Source organism: Schistocerca piceifrons, chromosome 3, assembly GCF_021461385.2.
Source record: "Schistocerca piceifrons isolate TAMUIC-IGC-003096 chromosome 3, iqSchPice1.1, whole genome shotgun sequence".
Taxonomy (NCBI): domain Eukaryota; kingdom Metazoa; phylum Arthropoda; class Insecta; order Orthoptera; family Acrididae; genus Schistocerca; species Schistocerca piceifrons.
The window spans coordinates 835,947,675-835,971,821 of record NC_060140.1 but is presented as its reverse complement, the minus strand read 5'-3'; the positions used below and the strand labels follow the sequence as shown (position 1 = coordinate 835,971,821).

The window sequence follows — 24,147 nt, the reverse complement described above, 5'->3', positions numbered from 1 at the left end:
CCGCCGCACGAAGCCACAGTGGTGAAGGATTCACGCCCACTGCGAAAGTGGCAGGTAGCGTGAAGTTAAGCTGCCCGAGCAAGAGCCGAAAGCGAAGTCCAGGAGATAAGCAGAGAAGAGGGGCGCGCGCCATACTGGTGGTCAAAGGAGTCATCGAAGAAGGAGGCATAGGATGGGTGGCCACGCGTGGCAGACAAACGGCACGCATATCTGCTGAGGAGAAAGTCACGGCGGTAGGACAGTAGGAGTTCGGCAGCTTCTGCAAACAGACTCTCAACCGGGCCAGTGTAAAAGGTGCCAGTGGCCAAACTAACGCCACGATGGTGGATAGTATTAAGACAAAGTAAGAGGGAAGGACGTGATGCGTAAACGAAACACACACAGTTTCGAACAGACAAGGGACCGGCGCAAACGGAGGAGGGCGGTACGATCTGCTCCCCACGAAGTACCACCGAGGACACCGCATACAGCGGGTTGCCAGGTAAGACACATGGGAGGACTAAGAAAGTTTCCTGTCGAGGATGAACCGCAGGAATTTCGTAGTTTCAGCAAACAGAAGAGCAACAGGCCCAAGATGTAAAGACAGTGGAAGAAACCCATCACACTGCCAGAAATTCATACAAATGGTTTTGCAGTGGAAAAGCGAAAGCCACTGTCGATGCTCCATGAGTAAAGACGATCGAGACACCGCTGGAGACGCCGCTCAATGAGACAGCTCCACGAAGAACTGCAATAGTGCACAAAATCGTCAACAAAAAGGGAGCCGGAGATGCCGGGCGGGAGATGGGCCATTATAGGGATAATGGCGACAGCAAAGTGGACGACGCTTAGGACGGAACCCTGAGGCACACAGTTTTCCCGGATAAACGTGTCTGACAAGGCAGACCCCACACGTACGTTGAAAACTCGGTCTTTTAAAAAGTCCTGAAGGAAATGGTGCAGGCGGCCATGGATGCCCCACGTATAGAGACTACGGAGGATACCAGTCCTTCAGCTAGTGTCGTAGGCTTTCTCCAAATCGAAAAACACTGACACAGTCTGAGATTTCCGAAGAAAACCATTCATGACATCAATGGATAAAGTGACGAGATCGTCAACTGCAGAACGACGCGCTCGAAATCCACATGGTTCGTAAATTGCGAGACTGGAGCCACCATACCAGCCCGGCATGAATCATACATTCATCACCTTGCAAACACAGCTGGTGAGAGAAATGGGACGATAGCTAGAAGGAAGGTGTTTGCCTTTGCCGAGCTTTGGTATGAGTATGACAGTGGCTTCACACCAGAGTCTGGGAAACGTGCCCTCTGCCCAGATGCCACTGTATGCACGAAGGAGAAAGTGCTTGCCCAGAAGACAAAGGTGCTCCAATATCTGAATGTGGACACTGTCCGGCCCTGGGGCGGAGGATCGGGATGAAGTGAGAGCATGATCTAGCTCCCTCATAGTAATAGCGGCATGGTAGCACTCACGATTATGAGAGGAGAAAGGGTATCGCCCAAGCTTTCTCCACTGGTTTCCGATGGAGGAAGGCAGGGTGGAGCTCGAAACCTCCGCAAATTAGCGGCCCAAGGTGTTGGAGATAACAATAGGGTCCACTACGACATCATTTTCTACGGTCAGGCAGGAAATTGGGGAACGGACCTTGGCCCCAGACGGCCGACGGAGGTTAACATACACGACGGAAGAGGTAGTGGAACTGAAATCCAGCTAGCATTTTGCTATCCCCAAGAACGCGACGACACTGCGCACGCAACTGTTAATAACGAATGGAGTTCGCCATCGTAGGACGACGGTTAAAAACTGATTCGCGGCATGCCTCAGTCCACCAAGGGACCGGAACACGGTGCGGTGAAGATGAAGTTCGAGGAATGTAACGTTCTGCTTCAGTAAGGATAAAGTTTGTAAGGTATTCGACTTGGTCATCACAGCTGAGGAAATGTTGACCGTCGAAGGTCGCCAGGGAGCAGAAAAACCTCCAGTCGGCCTTAGAAAGCTGCCATCTGGGTCTGCACATAGGTGGGATAGTATTCAGCAAACGGATAGCACACGAGAAATGGTTGCTCGAGTACGTAGCAGAGAGAACGGACCACTCGAGAAGACAAGTAAACTGGGCAGTGCAGAACGAGAGGTTCAAATGGGAATATGTCTGCGTGGAATCTGAAAGAAACGTTGGTGCTTCAGTGTTGAAGTAGATGAGGCTGAGTTGATTGAGAAGGTCAGACAAAAGGGCAGCTCTTTACAGGCTCTGGGAGAGCCTCAAAGGGTTCAAATGGCTCTGAGCACTATGGGACTTAACATCTGAGGTCATCAGCCCCCTAGAACCTAGAACTACTTAAACCTAACTAACCTAAGCACATCACACACATCCATGCCCGAGGCAGGATTCGAACCTGCGACCGTAGCAGTCACGCGGTTCCGGACTGACGCGCCTAGGACCGCACGGCCACGGCGGCCGGCAGCCTCAAAGGGCATGGTGCGCATTAAAGTCACCGAGCAGCAGAAGTGAGTGAGGGAGCTGACCAATAAGCTGGAGGAAGTTTGCCCTGGTGACACCGAATGACAGAAGGAGGTAGATGGTACAAAGAGAAAAGGTGAAGCGAGGAAAGAAAATGCGAGTGTTCAGTGAGATGGTTTGACAATCAACAACATCCCGGTTGAGTAGCGTGAATGCCGTCCTTGGTCGGGGGGAGGGGGGTTCAAAGCGGACTGGAAAGAAATGTGAGCGGCCAAAGCGGTCGTGAGGACGCAATTTTGTTCCCTGGAGGCAGAGAACAAGTGAACGCTGCGATTCCAAGAGCTGCCGTATTTCCTCCCCGTTGGATCCGAGACCACGAACGTCCCAACTCTTCTTGGAACGTACGCTCTCGGTATGGCAACAGTGAATTTCACTGTCTTACACAACTCCTCAGCTGTAGCGTCTGCCACTGGAGTCTGTTTAGTACTTCTGTAGCCGTTTTGCGCCTACTAAACTACCCTATGACGAAACTCATCGCTCTCTTTGTATCTTTTAGTAAACCAATCTAGCCGCGCGGTCAACGCACCCCCCCCCCCCCCCATCCTCCTCCTCGGAGGTTCGAGTCCTCCCTCGGCGTGTGTGTGTGTGTGTGTGTGTGTGTGTGTGTGTGTGTGTGTGCGCGAGTGTGTGTGTTGCTCTTACCGTAAGTTAGTTTACGCAGTGTGTGTAAGCCTAGGGCTAGGGACCGATGACCTCAGCAGTTGGGTCCCATAGGAACTTATCACAAATTTCCAAATTCTAAACGAGTTTGATAAGGGTGTCAAATCGATGAGCAATACAAAATAATTGATTTTGCAAGTAAATGAACCTCGCCTTGGCATATGTATTTTCTGCAGTTTTGTGTGGTGATGGTAGCCTGTTTATCTCCGCATAAAAAACTGCAACTTAATCAGTTGTAGTCTGCTTATTGTATTCAGGTCTTGGTCTCGCTCTACATTTTTAACCCCCGCCCCCCAGCTTCTTTCCTCCATCACTAAAATGAGCATTATTCGCTGCCTCATGGTGTGTATTACCAACCAATACCTTCTTTAAGTCAAGTTGTGCTATAAATTTATTTTATCACCAATTCGATCCAGTACCATCTGATTTGTTATTCGGTCTACCAACATAAGCTTTGGTATTTTGCAGTGCGGTCTGGCATCTCCAATAATCGGTGCACTAGCGGAATATTCCTCTGTAGCACCACATTTCAAAAGCTTGTAATCTTTTCTTCTCTGAACTGCTCACTGCCCACGTTTGAATTTCGTACAAGACAACACTTCAGACAAACAGCAGATGTTTATACTTAAACTGATGGGGTTCCGAGTTGGGGTTGGGTTGTTTGGTGGAAGAGACCACACTAAGAGGTCATCGGTCTCATCGGATTAGGGAAGTACGAGGAAGGAAGTCGGCCGTGCCCTTTCAAAGGAACCATCCCGTCATTTGCCTGGAGTGATTTAGGAAAATCACCGAAAACCCAAATAACGATGGTCGGACGCGAGATTGAACCGTCGTCCTCCCGAATGCGAGTCCAGTGTGCTAATCACTGCGCCATCTCGCTCGGTAACGGTGTTCCGAGTGCTGGAGTTCGGACTGTATACATAGTAGGACTCTGTGTATGCTGAAAAGATAATAGCTCCACTTATATGTGTCACCAGGTGAAAATTTGCCGCTGTAAGCAATCGATGTTGTGTGGATGCAGGAATAGGGGAAAAACGGTGAAACACATGGTAATTGTGGTTCTGACTCTTTATTAGGATGTGGTAACAAGTTACAACATACGCTCAATATGGTCTTCCGACTAAGCAACATGCATCCGTAATACGGCATGGTCGACAGTTGTTGCGGCATATCCGATGTCATTAGAGCGATATGTCGTTGTATGCTATTCTTCAGATCAGGAAGAGTACGGATACATGCCCGATAGACACGATATTTCAGATATCCAAACAACCAGAAGTCACATGGATTCAAGTCGGGAGATCTGGAAGGGCACATTTCTTGAAACTGGGCAAAGATTATTTGGTCGCTACCAAAGGTTTCTCAAAGCAAGTCAACGATCTGACAAGAGACGTGTGGCGTCGCCCGATCTTGCACGAAACTAGTGGTGTGGATACAGTTGCTTTCTTGCAAAGCGCTGTTGCGCAACCAGGTCCTCATAACATGCAGACGTCACTGTACACCTAGCAGGTCCGCTAGGTGTCATCTCCTCGAAGAGAAATGTCCCGAGAATGAAAGATCTTATTAAACCATATCACACATTCACGTAAGCTGAGTGCAGTGGAAATTCCCGGACAACATGTAGCGAAGTATAACCCCATATGGGACAGCTGTTTGTATACACGGCACCGTGCAGACTTAAATGTGTCTCGTCCGTACAAAGAATATTCTTTGGGCACAAGTCATCCATTTTCATGCGTGCCCTAAAACGAAGGGCAAAGTCACGGTATTGTAGCCTGTCTTAGGTCTTCATTTGGTGCACGTTCTGAATCTTCTAAGGCTACCAGTATAAAATGCGCCATGAAATCTTCTAAATTGTTGCCCACGGGAGAGAGAATTCCCGTGTTACAGCTCGAGCACTGGCTGCAGAATTTGAGGCACGTGCCGCGCGGTCGGCTGTAGCTACAACTTCAAGAACTGCCATGGGAATGGGCCGCCTCCCCTTCCTGCTGCGCCACCTAGTTCACCTATTCCTCAAACTTTCCTGATCATATTCTTTTGCTCATTTCTTGACACGGGGCCTCTTCGCACTAGTTTCTGTCGCCGATATTCCCGCGATGTAGTGCTGCTATTGCTGCCTTTATGATAAAACAACGTTACCTGTAGTGCATGGCCTTTATTCCCAACAGCCATTGCATTTCGTGTGGAAAACTTCAATCTTGTTGACTCTTTACACCAACAGTCACTTCACGAAAGAAATGAACACGCGTCGCCAAGCAACAAACAGTACACTGTCGTCAAAATAGGAAACATTTGATATTTTGACTGTTTACAGTGCCATATTATTCACCTGATGGTAGACAGTAGTATTATTTTTCAGCTTACTTAGCGAGCGCACTGATTAATGAACATACCTACGATGTTTCAGCGTCCTGCAATGTATACAGCCAGTACTCCAACACTCCGAACGCCTTGAGTTTCATAACAACCTTAGAAGACGACTTCCTAACTCTTAACGTTATATCTGACGTTAACAAATTCCTGTTACTGAGAACACTTTTCTTGCTGTTATCTGTTTGCATATTATATCCTCCCTACTTCGGTCGTCGTCAGTTATTTTGCTGCCCAAATAGCAAAACTCCTCTACTATTATTAGTGACTCATCCCGCTATCTAATTACCTCGGCATAGCCTGATTTATTATCCATTATCCTTGTTTTATTTTGGTCGATATTCACCTTACAGCCTCTTTTCAAGACACTGTCCATCCCGCTCAAGTGTTCTTTGTGGTGTTTTGCAGTCTCTGACAGAATTACAACGTAATCGGCAAACTGCAAAGTTTTTGTTTCTTTTCCCTGCATTTTAATTATCTTTACAATTTTTTTATTGGTTTCTTTTACTACTTCCTCAATCTTTATACCGAATAACATCTGGGAGAGATAAAACTCTGTCTCATTCCCATTGCAACTACTGCTTTCGTTACACGCCCTTCGACTCTTTTCCACTGAAGTGCCAAAGAAACACTTATACGCATGCGTATTCAAATACAGAGACATCTAAACAAACAGAATACTGCGCTTCGGTCGACAACGCCTATATAAGATAAGAGTCTGAACGTGGTGTTACAGTCAACGCGCGAACTTTAGGACACAGCATCTACGAGGTAGCGATGAACTGGGGATTTTCCCGTATGACCATTTCACGAGTGTACCGTGAATATCATGAATCCGGTCAAACATCAAATCTCCGGAATCGCTGCGGCCGGGAAAAGATCCTGCAAGAACGGGACCAACTACGACTGAAGAGAATCGTTCAACGTGACATAAGTGCAACCCTTCTGCAAATTCCTGCTAGGCCATCAACAAGTGTCAGCGTGCGAACCATTCAACGAAACATCATCGATATGGGCTTTCGGAGCCGAAGGGCCACTCGTGTACCCTTGATGACTGCACGACACAAAGCTTTACGCCTCGCCTGGGCCCGTCAGCACCGACATTGGACTCTTGATGACTGGACACATATTGCCTGATCGGACGAGTCTCGTTTCAATTTATATCGAGCGGATGGACGCGTACGGGTACGGAGACAACCTCGTGAATGCATGGACCCTGTATGTGATCACGGGGCTGTTCAAGCTGGTGGAGGCTCTTTAATGGTATGTGGCGTGTGCAGGTGCTGTGATATGGGACCCCTGATACGTCTAGACACGACACTGACAGGTGGCACGTACGTAAGCATCCTGTCTGATCACCTGCATCCATTCATGTGCATTGTGCATTCCGACGGACTCGGGCAATTGCAGCACGACAATGCGACATCATACACATCCAGAGTGGCTCCAGGAACACTATTCTGGCTTTAAACACTTCCGCTGGCCACCAAGCTCCACAGACATGAACATTATTGAGCTCATCTCGGTCGTACTCTTACGGATTTATGGACAGCCCTGCAGCATCATGGTGTCAGTTCCATCCAGCACTTCTTGGGACATTAGTCGAGTCCACGCCACGTCGTGTTGCGGCACTTCTGCGTCCTCGCGGGGGCCCTTACGCGATATTAGCCAGGTTTACCAGTTTCTTTGGCTATTCAGTGTAAATGCAGTCTTGTTTCTGTGTAAGTTGTAGATAGCCTAGCGCTCCCTATATTTTGACCTTTTATCTTCACTATTTCAGTGATTGTTTTCCAGTCAACATTCTCAATAGGTGTCTGTAAAGCTACGAAAGCTATGAACATACTTTTGCATTTTTTCAATTTATCTCCTAAGACGCGTCGTACGGTCGCTATGGCCTCGCCTGTTCCTACGTTTCACCGGAACTGAAACTGACATTCTTCTGTAAATAGTTCGCGGCAGTATTTGTCATTAATTAGTAGTTAAACTGGCAGTTCGGTAATATTCGTACATATCACCAGATGCCTATTTTGGAAGAGGTATTACTGAATCAGCAGAAACAGCAATACATTCTCAACCGTCGCCGTCTTGGTGCGTTTCGGGACTGTCGCGACAAACTTTCCGAAAGTGGTGCGACTTTCTTGTTCTCCTTTGCTTGGGTGAGGGCGCTGTAGCGCAGCGTAGAGCTCGCGAGTGGGGAAAGGTTATACACGGTACGGGACGGTACAGTATGGTGCGGTACAGAGGAGCGGGCTGAGAGTACCTGGGAGGCCGCAGCGCTTTTGGCCGGGTGCGCCCGCACCGCCAGAACCGGTTCCACGGAGGCGGCGGCGGCGGCCGCACCGAGCCCCAAGCATTCCCCGACGCCATATGGCGTCCACTGACGGCAATGACGTACAGCAAATCCAGTGCAGCCGAGTCCAATTTCCCGGGCGTGTCCGAACACGGCGACTCCCGCTATGAGCTGGGGTATACTTAAGTAATCATCCCTATACTCCTGTAAGTTAACTCAGAAAAGGTGGTTTTACGTGCGACGTATTTTACGTCGATATTTTCCCGGAATAGAGTTATGCCGTAGGCACACGGGACGAGTTAGCTAACGTTGACGTGGTGCTCAACGACTTTCGTGACGTCACTTCCTGCTGTTTCCGGTTGAGAAGCCATTTCGTCACGCAAAACACAAAATAAGTTTTGCGATATTTCGGCAACGTGCCACGTATAGTAGAACCAATGGGAAGCAACAGCGCTCCCTCCGTCACAAGCAGAAAGCAAGACGCCATACCGTACTTGTCGCGTTCAGCAGAAGTCCATATTCGAGGGTTTTACGCTACACGCCTATGAATAAATACTAAACTCCGTCCGAACAGTCCTTGGAAGGCCCAACTACCGCACTGACCGGCCGCCGTGTCATCCTTAGTCCATAAGCGTCGCTGAAGACGGATATGGAGGGGCATGTGGTCAGCACAACGCTCTCCCGGCCGTATGTCAGTTACCGAGACCGGAGTCTCAATCAAGTAGCTCCTCAGTTTGCCTCACAAGGGCTGAGTGCACCCGGCTTGCCAACAGCGCTCGGCAGAACGGATGGTCACCCATCCAAGTGCTAGCCCAGCCCGACAGCGCTTAACTTCGGTGATCTGACGGGAACCGGTGTTACCACTGCGGCAAGGCCGTTGGCACAGCTTATGAATATATACTGTTTCTAAGCACCAGCTAGTAAAGGAAACAAACGAAAAATCTGAAGCAGGGATTAAAATCCATGAAGGAATAAAAACTTTGAGGTTTGCCTGATTTTGTCAGAGGCAGCAAAGGACCTGGAAGAGCAGCTGAATGAAATGGATAGCGTCTTGCAAGGAGGATATAAGATGAACATCAACAAAAGCAAAACGAGGATAATGGAATGTAATCGAGTTAAATCAGGCGATGTTGAGGGAATTAGACTAGGAAATGACACACTTACAGTAGTAGAGGAGTTTTGCTATGTGGATAGCAAAATAACTGATGATGGTCGAAAGAGAGAGGATATAACATGTATATTGGCAATGGCAAGGAAAGCGTTTCTGAAGAAATTTGTTAACATCGAGTATAGACTTAAGTGTCAGGAAGTCCTTTCTGAAGGTATTTGTACGGAATGTAGCCATGTGTGGAAGTGAAACATGGACGATAAATAGTTTAGACAAGAAGAGAGTAGAAGCTTTCGAAATGTGGCGCTACAGAAGAATGCTGAAGATTAGATGGGTAGATCATGTAATGGTTCAAATGGCTCTGAGCACTATGGGACTTAACATCTGTGGTCATCAGTCCCCTAGAACTTAGAACTACTTACACCTAACTAACCTAAGGACATCACACACATCCATGCCCGAGGCAGGATTCGAACCTGCGAGGTAGATCATGTAACTAATGAGGTAATGAATAGAATCGGGGAGGAGTGGAATTTGTGGCGCAACATGACTAGAAGAAGGGATCGGTTGATAGAACACTTTCTGATGCATCAAGGGAAAATCAATTTCGTATTGGAGGGAAGCATGGAGGGTAAAAATCGTAGAGGGAGACCAAGAAGTGAATACACAACGCAGATTCAAAAGGATATAGGTTGCAGTAGTTACTCGGAGATGAGGAAGCTTGCACGAGATAGTGTAGCATGGAGAGCTGCATCAAAGCAGTCTCTGGACTGAAGATCACAATACAACAACAACAAGCTCCAACATGTTGAATGTCTCTGGGAAAGTCATATTCGTGGTTAAAGAATTTCCGTATTTAGTTATTTCCTGTTATAGCTCGTGTGTAATGAGAGTACAACGTTTTAAAGCATCGACCCATGTAAGATTGGTAAAAACATGTCGTTCTTATTATGATTTATTACATAATTAAAAATCAATAACATTTCTGACAATAAAATACAAAGAAAGGAGATACGTAATGCGTGTTTCGACTTAACTTGGCGTCGTTGGTTGAGGCATTGTGTCAAAGAAACAGCAGTAGATTGGACACGGGTAGGTGTTCCGCTGTATCCAATTTTTTTTTCACCTTCGCGTTTTCTAAAAGATTGTCGGAGTTTCATATGAAATTAATAGAAATAATACTCGATGTCACCTCAATACGAGTGCGCTCTCTGTCGGAAGCGAGTTTGTTTGATTTGGTGAACTTTTATAAGCTGATGTCCTTCCTGAGAGGACATGTAGCTCCATTTTGTCTTATTACACGTTCATGGACATTAAAATTTTTATTTATGTATACCATAGAGAGAACAGAATGACTAGCATACGGCCAGGAAAGGAAAATGTTCGTTGTAATTGAGCTAAGGTAGGAATTCTACGCTCATCCATTTTTGTGAAAAAACTGTGTGGATTGCTAGCCAAATAAATACGACAGCCGTCGCTGGAGAGCGCTGAGAGCGCAAAATCAAGTCAACCAGCTCGTGCCGTGTGTCGGCGGCACTGTGTCCCGTGACGTGGGATATCACGTCTGCGTGCACGACAACGTTAGCTGCCTCGTCCCTCGTGCCGACGACTTTACCGTCATCACTGCTGCAATGTAACAACAATACACGGCAATGTTAGAGTACTGCCGAGAAATATTGCTGATATTGCAGGTAGTTCCCAAAGTACTGCCGACGGGTTCCCAAAGTACTGCCGACGGGTTGTCCACCAAGGGTGGAGAATGTTTCGTATTGTCGTGCAATCTCTCGCTGTCCTTGCCGCAAAGGCTTCCCTCTCGCTCTTTCCGTTGATTCCTACTTCTCTCACCGGCAGCGCTGCAGTCGAGTGTCTGAGCGACAGCAATATCGTTTAGCTTTTTTTCCGATGTTACAGCACTTATATATAGCCAACAATTTTGTAATTGTTTGTTGTCGTGAGGTGATTGTGTATAGCTATGAAGAAGTGGGCGAACGAGGGATCTAGAAATTTTATAAATGCGCTTCATATATGACCAGAGTTATGCGCGGCGAAAGTGATGTATACAAAAATCTCAAGCTGAATAAGGGCAGTTGGCAAGCTGTTGCCAATGAGCTTGGAATCACGCTTCATTAAGCATGCAAAAAACTTCGAAGTCTTCGAATGCAAAGAAAAAAAGTTACACAGGAAGAGTGGAAGCGCAGGTGATTCTTCATCGACGTGGTTTGTATTTAATGCTCTGAGCTTCATACTGAAACAGGTACAATATTTCTGGCTTGACAGCCATCATATTCAGCTACAGGAAGTCCTTACTTGAGCAGCTGAGAAGGCAGCAGTGGGAAGATGATTCACTGTGGCGTGAGGTACCGATGACAGAGGGTTTGTTCGGTACGGATATTCGAGAGCACGACCGCCCAATTGTGGTCCTTCTCCGCGATTGACTGCTGCATTCGAAAGGTGGGCGCCAAAATAATTTTCTGTTATTAATACTACACAAAATAAACAGCATATTTACTTGCGTTTCAAATTAAAGCATCTCTCAATAGCGTGTGGTCATTCCATTATTTCATAAGAATTAATAACCAGCAGAACAACAAACAATCGCTAAACAAAAAGGCAGACGAAGCACTTCGGTGATCTTCGGATCGCGCCTAACTTGGATGGCGGGAGAAGAGGTTCGGCTGTAAGATCAGAGCTGGTTCGGCCGTGTCTGAGGACAGACATGTTGTCCGCCGCGGTCGATGTCAGTTAAGACTTTATTAGGAATGTATGATTATTTGGACATGTAGTTGAGAACAGTGTGATAGTAATTTGTTGAAAAATGAAAATTATTTGTGGCTTTAGAGTGGAATGTAATTGTGCAGTTCCTTGTGTTCTGCTAATAAAAAGCTAGTGGCACCCGTATAAATAAACTAATTGGAAATTTAATTATTTCTAAACTATTTGTTCCTCGCTAAGTGTTTATTACAGCCTCAAGATAACGGATACACGACCTAAGTGCTGTTTTCTGCGCAGGGGACAACAACTATTGAAGATTGCAGGTTGGTGAACATTTGTTAGAACTTATGCGTTCCACTCGGGGCAGTGGAAGCAAATAGGCACCTCGCGTGTACTGTAATTTTAGTACAAATGAGATCAGTGATCTGCAGTAACACAAGGGAGGTAAGAAGGAGAGAAATTTTCGAGAGTAAGAGTTTATAATACGGTCGCGTAAACATCGTGTAAACATCGCCCTCTCTTCTTTTTCAACTTGCCATACAAGAACTGAATTTTGTTGCTTATATTTATAACTTGCGTTTCCGTATGCTGATGAACAAATCGTTCAGTCTTTCTTCCAAAGCACTGCTTACTTTTGGCACATGGACGCTTATTAATGAATAGCGAACTTTAAAGAAGCACACTGAACTTCTGTACGAATGACCAATAGCTAAAAACCGAAGGCTGATCCCGGTCGGGTTGTAACTGGCACACACTCATATTTGATTCAGTTTTAGCACTTCTCGAACCAATTGTTTGTAAAAGATACTCGAAATCGTGTTTCGACATTCTGGTAAAATTCTGGAGAAGGTGTGTATCCACCATTAGTTTACGAGATAAATTGTCTGAAGCACTCCGCTTACTTCCAAAAGAACTCGTCCACAATGCCCGATTTCTCTTATTCTAACTCGATTCCTTTGTGATGTACAAGCAGTAGAGCCGCACTCACTTCCAGCAGCTCGCGTTCGTTCCCTGTGTGACCGTATTGTGCCCCCATGCAAACACATCTCGCCCGGAAACCTACGCGCAGCAATAGCCGGTAGTATTCGTTGTACATGTGGCTGCAATTTGTGTGCCGCAGTCTTGCCGGACGCCAATGTCAGGATGTATTGTCGGCAATAAGTAATTGTTAGAGCCCGTGTAAACGTACCTTAAGGAGTATCGGCCCAACTCAGTTCTCGTACCACTGCCTTAACAACCGATTCCAGGCACTTCAAGATCTACGTCACGACGTTGAAACGCAATGGTTTAAATTCAAGCATTCTGTGAGTACATGTGCTGAAGAGGAAACTGGACGCCGGAGAGGTTCACAGACAAAACGATGATTTCAATACCGGATTTGGCGTCTGGTAGATGAAAGACGGATGGTGAAGCAACAGTGTGAACAAAGTGACGTGCAAGGAAAACTTCAAATAGCTAGAGAAAACTATGCCGAGTTACACCACTCAGTAAAAAAAGTTCAAACGGCTCTGAGCATTATGGGACTTAACATCGGAGGTCACAGTCCCCTAGAACGTAGAACTACTTAAACCTAACTAACCTAAGGATATCACACACATCCATGCCCGAGGCAGGATTCGAACCTGCGACCGTAGCAGTCGCGCGGTTCCGGACTGAAGCGCCTAGAAACGCTCGGCTACCGCAGCCGGCTACTCAGTCAAAAGCATTTGTAAAGCCTGTACGGTGCCTCTTACGTGAGAAAGACATTTTTACCAGTTTTAATAAATTATTGTGTGTCACTGATGTATTCACGATAGTTAGGAAGTGCTGTAGTCCAAAGCCGGCCATGAATCGGAGAGCATTTCCCACGCTGGCTGGCTAGGTGACGAAGCGACCATATGACCCGCGTAGGGGGTGGGGCTCGGCGCTGGACAGGGGCAACAAGCGTTAGCCTGGGAAATATACATGAATGGGAAGTACCGCCACCTTGGCGCCAAAGTCACCGATTTGGTTTATTTATGTTTAATAATTAAAGTCATTTATGACAACATGAATACTAGTAGGAGCCTCTGGATGTTTAAAGCTATTTATCATAATTTTGCCTCGTTAAAATTCTCACCCGTTCATTAACAAATGCATATCTTAGTAAGTACGAACTTGATCGGAAATCCACGAACTGTGACGAAACTAGTAAGAGATACGGACTGCGCGCCAAAGTCGGCAGTCGGCGTTAAGAGCTCTTCCTGTCTTGTTCGATGGTAGCCATATTCTCGGTTACGAGTTGTTTGTGACATGAGTGTTTCATTATTGATCTAATAGGACTAAAAGTGATATTACGGCATTCTGAATGTTAATTTCGAGTAAAAAGATACGCCAAAATTGATCGACAGCAATTTCAGATAATTAGCTCCCACCGACAGAGACATCCAATGCGCCAATGAAGAATCTGCACGGGACGACGTTTACGAGAGCTGCACCGCGCACAGGTAGGAGGAAATCCGACGACACGACCCACAAAGGCGGATCAAGGAAGGTCCAACTTATACACTCGCAAATTCCGGGTGGAAATGCTGTACGTCACATATACCAACCTCTACGGACTCGCGGCTAAGCTGAGTAATAACAATATCAGTTTAGAAGCGAGGGGATCTTGCAAGCCGACAGAAAGAGGAGATAGGCGTAAAATGCTTTCACTCGAAATAGCAGCAGGACATCACACAACATGGCTCGAAAATTTACCAGAGCATGCAATTTTTGAAACGGCCCCATAAAGGATAAATAATTGGCAAACTTTTGCTCACAAAAGGTGAACATTCCGTCGATGAATTCAGTACTTAAAAAAAAAATCTCAAAACGTTAAATCAAACCAATTCAATCAATGTTTACAGTTTAGAAAATGTGCAGAAAATACAAGAGATAATGAAAATCAGGATTGACGGTCTGGTGCCTTGTCTTTTCACACTAGGACCCCTCTATTGTCATCCGCGGCACCTTCACAGCACAGCGGTACGTCGACGATATTCTACGTCCCGTTTTCTTCCCATTCATGGCAAGCCATCTTGGCCTTACATTTCAACAAGATAATGCCCACCCGCACACGGCGAGAGTTTCTACCGCTTTTCTTCACGCTTGCCAAACCACACCTCGGTCAGCGAGGTCGACGGACGTCTTTCCAACTGAGAATGTTTGGAGCATTATGAACAAGGCCCTCCAACCAGCTCGACATTTTGACGATCTAACGCGTCAGTTGGGCAGAATTTGGCACGATACCCCTAAGGGGGACGTCTAACAACTCAATCAATCAATGCCGAACCGAATAACTGCTTGCATAAGGGCCAGAGGTGGGCCAAAACGTTAGCGACTTGCTCAGTTTGTGAAGCGGTTTCTTCCGAATATATCGGCCATTTTTTTCTGAAACTGTTGTATGCCTGTACTGACAGGCAAATGATTACATCTACCGACTTTCGTCTCATTCGGAAAATTTCTTCGTCTTGCGTTGTTGTTTTTCTTACAGTGTGAATACTGCAAATGTGTATTTTTACGTTAATAATTTGATGTTATCACTTCCATTTTACAAAGAACTTACGACGAAATCTTCGCAGTTTCGACGCAGAAAATATCCATATAAGAGAATGACAACAAAAAAGTAAATGACAACACGAAACGTGGAGTTTACTAGTGATCACGCGCCTGAAATTTCTGGCACCATCAAACAGACTTGACGCTGAGTGCGCAATAGTTAAGCCGCCTGTCTGTGCTAACAATTTATCCTCTACAGGGAAGCCGGTATCCCGGGGATTACCCGTGCTGTTTAGCCTTGAGGTGCTCAATTCTGCGAACAGCTTGTTTCTCAAAGGGCTGACGTATCCCTTGATTAAGCACTTTTAGTACTACAGGCTTCGGGTTCTAGGAAATTCACTTTCACCATTCCTTTTCTCTGCTAAGCTGCAACAAAAATCGGTAAGAAGGACATTGCGAGTAGATTAAATGAGTATCAAAGGAGACAAACTGTCGAAAGCCACAGTTACGTAAATGCCGCGCAAACGTCGTCAATAACGAATTAAATAAATTTACATGAGACTCCTACAAAAACCCTTCATAAATCCCTAGTAATTCACAGATTTGGGAGGTTAAAAACACATCAAACATAATGACATTATTGTCGAGTCAAATGCTTTTCGAAGCTCGTAGTAAGAGGAAACTAAAAAGAGAAAAAGGCTTGTAATCACTCCTCCTCCCCCCCCCCCCCCCCCCTTATAAAAGGAAATGCGCCCTAGGAAACTACAGCCAGAATTTCTTAGTCATGTTTGCATTTCGGAAAAGAGCATAGACTAGTCTCTGGATAAAGGTTATAAAGTTGTAATTTTTTTCCCAAGGAGTCCTTTGGGTCATAGCTGATAAAAGCAACAGTATAACACGCATTTTAAAATTTTGTGAAATGGTCAAATGGTTCAAATGGCTCTGAGCACTATGGGACTTAACATCTGAGGCCATCAGTCCCCTATAACTTAGAACTACTTAATCCTAACTAACCTAAGCACATCACACAATCCATGCCCGAGGCAGGTTCGAACCTACGACCGTAGCAGTCACGCGGTTCCGGACTGAAGCGCCTAGAACCACTCGGCCACCGAAGCCGGGTGTGAAATGGTCAGTCATCCGCATATGACAGGCAGTTTCAGCATTTTTATTCAACTAATTGTCGTCCCATTAAGCAACATCTCACGTCAAGATGAGTTCAGATCGGTTTTATTCCGCGACGAAGACGCCATTGAGTTTGCACAGTCATTTTTCTGATACTATCCATTTTCTTGGCTCACTTTCAACAAAAATTTTATTGGCCGCAGTGACGCAGCTTTTAGATACCCTAAACTCGCAACTAATTAGCTACACACCGTGGAAACAATTACCTGTATATTGCAATTGTCAGTTTCGTGTACCACAAGAACGTTTTCCTGAAGGATTGATGAATTTGAATACACGACAAGGTAAAGGTAACTGATAAATAAATAGCATCAGTGACAAAACAACTATTTGTGTTGGTAAAGCCACACGCTCTGAAGGAAACTGTTAATAAATTGCAGTAGTTTAAATACTGCCAATGTACTTCTGGGGAATTGTCAAAGTAATTCTGTAAAGCTGTCCAACAGCGAGTGCCGCAAAGCATCACCACCATCATCATGATCGTGGTCATCATAATGAGGCGTCTTGACGGAAGGCGGAGTTTTCTCATACGTTTGGGACGGTTCCGAGTCGCAGAAAATCGTAGGCGAGTGCAAGACTGGCCAGGAGTAATCTTTCCACGACTGGGCCGATGACTGGTTTTACCTGCACGACATAAAACAATATCAACAAGACAGTCGTCTGCCACAGAAGTTGCAATGGGCCTCGTACTGGAGGCTCAAAGCAGGTAGTGCCAGACGGCCGACTGTGCGTGTGCGGCAAAGTGTTTAGTTTGGATTCGACAAAATCGAGACTGAACCATCTACGAAGTGACGGAATGAACTTCCACGAATGAATCCAATAGCACAGAATTTTCACCACAAATCTGCTCATCACGAAAATTTCCAATTGTTGTGAAATCGTCCGTGTAGAGTAGGTACTCCACTGTGTAGCGAAATTTGGTTTGTCTCAGCTGCCACCGTCTGCGAAAGGCGCGTACCAGAGGAATAGTGGGAACTTTCCCTCCTCATGCTGACTAGCTTTGTTCCAAATCTTCCCGCCTTACCTCGAGAGCATCTGTCCGTGTCGGGCATCGATGTTAAGACGCGCTCAAGTCGACAGGAACGGCTACAATCTGTGTGCAGTTCGTAACAGTATGCGTCATTACAGGTGCGACTAATTTCAACTTCTCCTACAGTACGTGATAACATGCTTATGCCAAGAATGGGTTTAAAATTAATGCTGAAAGGATATCAGTGGTAAGATTCTCTCATCAGAGTGCTATCCTCAGTCAAAGCTATGAATAATTACAGGACCTGTTGAATGGCACGAACCAACTAATAAATACAGAATATAAGTCGAGATAATCCGAAGACAGACGAAAGTGATAAGGAGTATCAGAACTGAGACTAGCGATAAAATACACGTCATAACTGTGCATTCATCGCTAACAGAGATGTACAGGCTGGGCCGAAAGTGACTTGGAAAGCATTCAAGTAACTCAAATGGTTCAAATGGCTCTGAGCACTATGGGACTTAACATCTGAGGTCGTCAGTCCCCTAGAACTTAGAACGACATAAATATAACTAATCTAAGGACATCACACACAGCCATGCCCGAGGCAGGATTCGAACCTGCGACCGTAGCAGTCGAGCGGTTCCGGACTGAAGCGCCTAGACCCGCTCGGCCGCCGCGGCCGGCCTTCAAGTAACTAACAACTTTGTTGGGAACCAGAGCTGTAAATGAATCCTTGGTTGAAAATAATGTTCCCTGCCCGCAGAACATCAGTCTTCTGGTAGACGTCATTCAAATTACAATAATGCAGGCGTCACTTCATGAAAACAGGGCATGTGATCGTGTTATTTTGCTTGTGGTTCGGGCGAATTCTACGGCATGTGATCCTTTTCTGCTCTGCTACCAAGGTGATGATTCTGTAAAGCAGATTCACAAATGAAGAACGTCATCTTCTTAGCGTTTGGGTACATGGAAAGGAACAAATGGGTGAAACATAGTAAAATGTGGGAAAACCTTTTTTCAAATGGTTCATGACAGAAGCCCCAAAGGAGACAAATCTTCGGAAACTGGAAAGAAAGGCCTTTGAAGCTGGCTCTGCGACAGATGTACGACGCAAGGAAGACCCAAGAAACGTGACAACGATATTGCATCATTGCTTCTTTCAACAGAAAAATCGAGAGGGAAATGGTCGGCGCAGGTGAACATTCCCAGAACCTCCATGCGTTGCTACATTAAGTAAGAAGATTACCATTCATTTCTGCCCGGCAGCACCAGCGAATTAAGCGATCATGATATGTGACGTTATTCGTGCGAACAGTTACTTGCAGCGTTTCTAACGCTAGCGGCTTGCCCTAAGGTTATGGTGACAGATGAATGTGCTGAGTATCTTCGGTCCCGTCTCGTAATGTTCATATCTGGACCAAAGACAACCCTGAGAATGATCACTACAGAAATGCTCCACCGGGCAAGCAGGTGCACATGGCAGCGAACCCAACTCTGCGCCGAGAATAATGATCAGCACAGAGTGAGTTTGAAATTTGTAAGAAGTGTGTAAGATCATAAGTTTATGTGATATTGAAGTCTTGCATCTATATTTTTCTGTTAGACACAATTCCTGATTGAGCTTTGGAGTCATTTCATATTAGCGTTTGCCTTTGATGTTGCTTCTTGTTAGGAGACATTTTTGATCGTGACTTCCGGCGCGGCCGGCCGATGTGGCCGTGCGATTCTAGGCGCTTCAGTCTGGAACCGCGTGACCGCTACGGTCGCAGGTTCGAATCCTGCCTCGGGCATCGATGTGTGTGATGTCCTTAGGTTAGTTAGGTTTAAGTAGTTCTAAGTTCTAGGGGACTGATAACCATAGATGTTAAGTCCCATAGTGCTCAGAGCCATTTGAACCATTTGAACTACTTCCGGCGCATCCTGTACTAGTACGAAACACGCCTCGCAATGTGAGAGACATCTCTGAGGATGCTTGTCTGGAGCATAGCATTGTACAAAAATTAATCACGGACTGTGTGAAATACTCAATATGTTACTCTTAATGGAATGAATTCGACATATGTAAACGAAATTGCTGGAGTATCCCAACGGAGTGTTATAAGGCCATTATTACTAATGTCGTGAACAACTTCGGAAGTTCTATGAGGCTTTTCACGTACGTTACTGTTGTTTACAGGACGACTGGAATGTCGGAAGACTAACGAAATGTAAAATGTCCTGCACTGTATCAGTGACTGGCGCAGGGCCTGGCAGTTGACCACGAACATAAATAATTGTAAATTATCGGCCGTAGACAGACGAAGAGATTCATTACTGTTCGATTACGCTACGGCCGAAAAATCATTGCAAACAGTAAGAACCGTAAAATACCTGAAAGATACTGGCCGGAGCAGCGTAAGGTGGAATGACGACATAAACATTAGAAAGTGCAGATGCCACGCTGAGATTCGTTGGAAGGATCTTTAACGAAATTAAATTCATCCGCGAAAGAACTGCCTTACAACGCACTTGTTCGACCGATTCTTGACTACCGTTCATCACAGAGAAGATCCAACATAGAGCGCCTCTTGCCGCCATGTGATCATTTATGTAGTGGCAGACGACAGGAGAAGCGTGGTACATCACGGAGAAGGTTTACTACTGAAATTTCGAAAGCATGGGTTGAAAGAAGAGTTGGGCAACATAATACTTCCTCCCACATATGTCTAGCGAAATGGCCACGGACGGAAAAATCAGAGAAATTAGTAATGGAAGTTTACCGACGATCTTTCTTCCCACGCACCATTCGCGAACGGAACAGTTGTTGTTGTTGTTGTTGTTGGTTGTTGTTGTTGTGGTCTTCAGTCCTGGGACTGGTTTGATGCAGCTCTCCATGCTACTCTATCCTGTGCAAGCTCCTTTATCTCCCAGTACTTACTGCAACCTACATCCTTCTGAATCTGTTTAGTGTATTCATCTCTTGGTTTCCCTCTACGATTTTTACCCTCCACGCTCACCTCCAATGCTAAATTTGTGATCCCTTGATGCCTCAGAACATGTCCTACAAACCGGTCCCTTCTTCTTGCCCAGTTGTGCCACAAACTCCTCTTCTCCCCAATTCTATTCAATACATCTTCGTTAGTTATGTGATCTACCCATCTAATCTTCAGCATTCTTCTGTAGAACCACATTTCGAAAGCTTCTATTCTCTTCTTGTCTAAGCTATTTATCGTCCATGTTTCACTTCCATACATGGCTACACTCCATACAAATACTTTCAGAAACGACTTCCTGACACTTAAATCTATACTCGATGTTAACAAATTTCTCTTCTTCAGAAATGCTTTCCTTGCCATTGCCAGTCTACATTTTATATCCTCTCCTCTTCGACCATCATCAGTTATTTTGCTCCCCAAATAGCAAAACTCCCTTACTACTTTGAGTGTCTCATTTCCTAATCTAATTCCCTCAGTATCACCCGCCTTAATTCCATTATCCTCGTTTTGCTTTTGTTGATGTTCATCTTATATCCTCCGTTCAAGACACTGTCGATTCCGTTCAACTGCTTTTCCAAGTCCTTTGCCGTTTCTGACAGAATTACAATGTCATCGGCGGACCTCAAAGTTTTTATTTCTTCTCCATGGATTTTAATACCTATTCCGAATTTTTCTTTTGTTTCCTTTACTGTTTGCTCAATATACGGATTGAATAACATTGGGGAGAGGCTACAACCCTGTCTCACTCCCTTCCCAATCACTGCTTCCCTTTCAAGCCCCTCGACTCTTATAACTGCCATCTGGTTTCTGTACAAATTGTAAATAGCCTTTCGCTCCCTGTATTTTACCCCTGCCACCTTCAGAATTTGAAAGAGAATATTCCATTCAACATTGCTAGAAACGTAGGTTTGCCTTTCCTTAATCTTTCTTCTAAGATAAGTCGTAGGGTCAGTATTGCCTCCCGTGTCCCAACATTTCTACGGAATCCAAACTGATCTTCCCCGAGGTCGGCTTCTACCAGTTTTTCCATTCGTCTGTAAAGAATTCGCGTTAGTATTTTGCAGCTGTGACTTATTAAACTGATAGTTCGGTAATTTTCCCATTTGTCAACACCTGCTTTCTTTGGGATTGGAATTATTATATTCTTGAACGGAACAGAGAAGATGAAAATGATAGTATTGCCAGAAGTAGCCTCCAGATTGCAGGATGTTGATGTAAACGTACATCATGCAGCGTATTGCGAGTAATACCGCAGTTACAAACAGGAGACAAAAATAGTGACTAGCATCCCAGTTTCTCTTCGCTCTTTTGCAGAGTTTATCCGCACATTTTCTGCTCTCGGCCAAATGTGCCTCTGCTAGTGCGCTTCCCCAACGAACGCACATCCCGGAAAGCTGCGCGCTCGCCCGCACTCCATTCAACCAAGGCCGACATCGGCGGTGTCCTTCGCTCAGTGAATGGGCTGCCGGACGTCCAAACAGCCGTTTCAGTCCGGCGACGAGTCTAAATGGAGGCTGCGCCTGCGGTAATGGCCTACACGGCACTGTAGACTACTACGCCTGCGGAAGCGACATCCGAGCGCTACCAGAAAATTCCACCCGTCCTGCAAGGGCGCCCCTGATGGGATCTGCGCGCGCCAGAGTCAACACCTCTCTTCCTCTTCGCCAAGGCGCTCAGATAGAATCTGCAGGTTTTCTGCCGCTGCCCAGATTTCATCTCGTTCTGCCACAGGCGGGACGCGCAATTGCGACCCCGCTGCAGGGGTCTGCCAGCCGCGACAAGAGTTACGCTGGCGACACTGAAAATTTGGAGGATATCAAGCAAGGACTGGTTTAGAAAAAAAGAAAAAAAATCTTGATGATTTTATTTTTTTCCCAAAATATTACACAACATCAATACATTTTTGAATTCGATGAAACCAGTCCTTACAGCAACGATGCCACTCTTCCGAGGCACTTCAGAAATTAGATTTTTATATCTCACCACTGCGTCATCTGATACGAGAAAAAGTGATTTCAACAATTTTATCTTTAATTTTTGAAAACAAAAAGAAATCACAGGCTGTTAGTCAGGGATTTATGGTTGAGGATCCATGGCGTTGACCTTTAGGGCGTCCACATACACAGTTGTTAATTTTGAGGTATGCGGCGATGCGTTGTCGTGATGTGAAATTATCGTTCCTTCTCGGCATTTCTCACGATTTTTTTCCAAAAATTTGCCGTAAGCAGACATTTGTTAAGTCAGTCGCAACTAATAGTACGTCTGTCTTCTACTGCTTTAGTAACAATATGGCCTGTTTTACGAAAAAAAAAACACACACACACACACAGCAAGCATCTTCTTACGCAATTTAGGTTCCTTTTCTAAAGACACACTGAGCCGACTGACTTTTCTTTCCAGGATAATAACAATAAGCCCAAAAGTCATCACCAGCAACGGTATTCCGAACCAAATTTGATGTCTCACTTTTTCCAGAGTCTTTCCTCGCCGATCAGTGCTTTTGTGATCTGGAATCAGTTTACGTTGAACTTGTCCACAACGAAGTTTTATTACTTTTAAGTGTTGATGTAAAATATTTTGGATTTGAGTCATACAAATGCCCCATCTCGCTCGAAAAAATTCATAAAATTGTCATATTTTCTGTTTTCCATCGTTCCTCAGTTGCTTCAAAATTCATGGAGGTATGTTCCGACTATGCAACTAATTGAAGTTAGTTTGTTTACTGTCATACGCGTTTCGCTTCTTTTATTTGTGAAACATCTTCAGTCGCTTGTAATACATGTTTCCTTTTGAGTACATATAATAAAGGTATTATGTAGTAGTTACAAGATGTTATCATGTTACGCCGGCCGGAGTGGCCGTGCGGTTCTAGGCGCTGCAGTCTGGAACCGAGCGACCGCTACGGTCGCAGGTTCGAATCCTGCCTCGGGCTTGGATGTGTGTGATGACAGGTTAGTTAGGTTTAATTAGTTCTAAGTTCTAGGCGACTGATGACCTCAGACGTTAAGTCGCATAGTGCTCAGAGCCATTTGAACCATTTGTTATCATGTTACATTCTATGACGGTTCTCTCTTGTTTTTGTTCAAATGTGTGTGAAATCTTATTGGACTTAACTGCTAAGGTCATCAGTCCCTAAGCTTACACACTACTTAACCTAAATTATCCTAAGGACAAACACACACACCCATGCCCGAGGGAGGACTCGAATCTCTTGTTTTTCAGGTTAGAATTAACTTTTGTACCACAACTTTCGTGATGTGAAATTATCGTTCGGTGTTTGTTACGAATTCTGGCGCTGTCAGTCCGTGTGTGTGGTTCTGGAGATGTGTTCATTAGTCTCCAAGCCCCAGCTGGCCGATTTCCGGCGTTCTTTCACCAACATTTATTCAAATACAAAATGGTAAGTGTAAGCGATGTGCTGAAACAATGTGGGTGGAAGAATGCTGTAAATCGGCCATCTGGAGGATGGAGATTAATGAACACATCTGCAAAACCACACGCATGAGCTAACAGCGCCGGAAATCCTAACATCGAACGATAATTTCACATCACGAAATTTGTGCTACAAAAGTTTATTCTAACCTGAGAAACAAGAGGAAAGCATCACAAAATGCAACATAATAACATGTCGTAACTACCAGACAACAGATTTATTATATGTACAAAAAGTAACATATATTACAGGCCACTGAAGATGTTTCACAAACAAAAGAAGCGAAACGCGTATATGGCAATAAACAAACTGCTTTCAATTAGCTGCATAGACGGAACGTCCCACCATGAAATTCTTAAGATCTATTCATCGATCTTGTTCAAGCACTGCTCGACACTGGTTTGGTGAGGATGACAAGCGAA

General features: G+C 45.2%; 1 protein-coding gene and 1 pseudogene across 1 annotated transcript in view; both read right to left on the bottom strand.

The window, feature by feature from the left end:
- Window positions 1-24,147, bottom strand: part of LOC124789875 (tyrosine-protein phosphatase 10D-like) — a 361,743-nt gene that overhangs the window by 199,356 nt on the left and 138,240 nt on the right.
- Window positions 8,603-8,720, bottom strand: LOC124790572 (annotated as a pseudogene).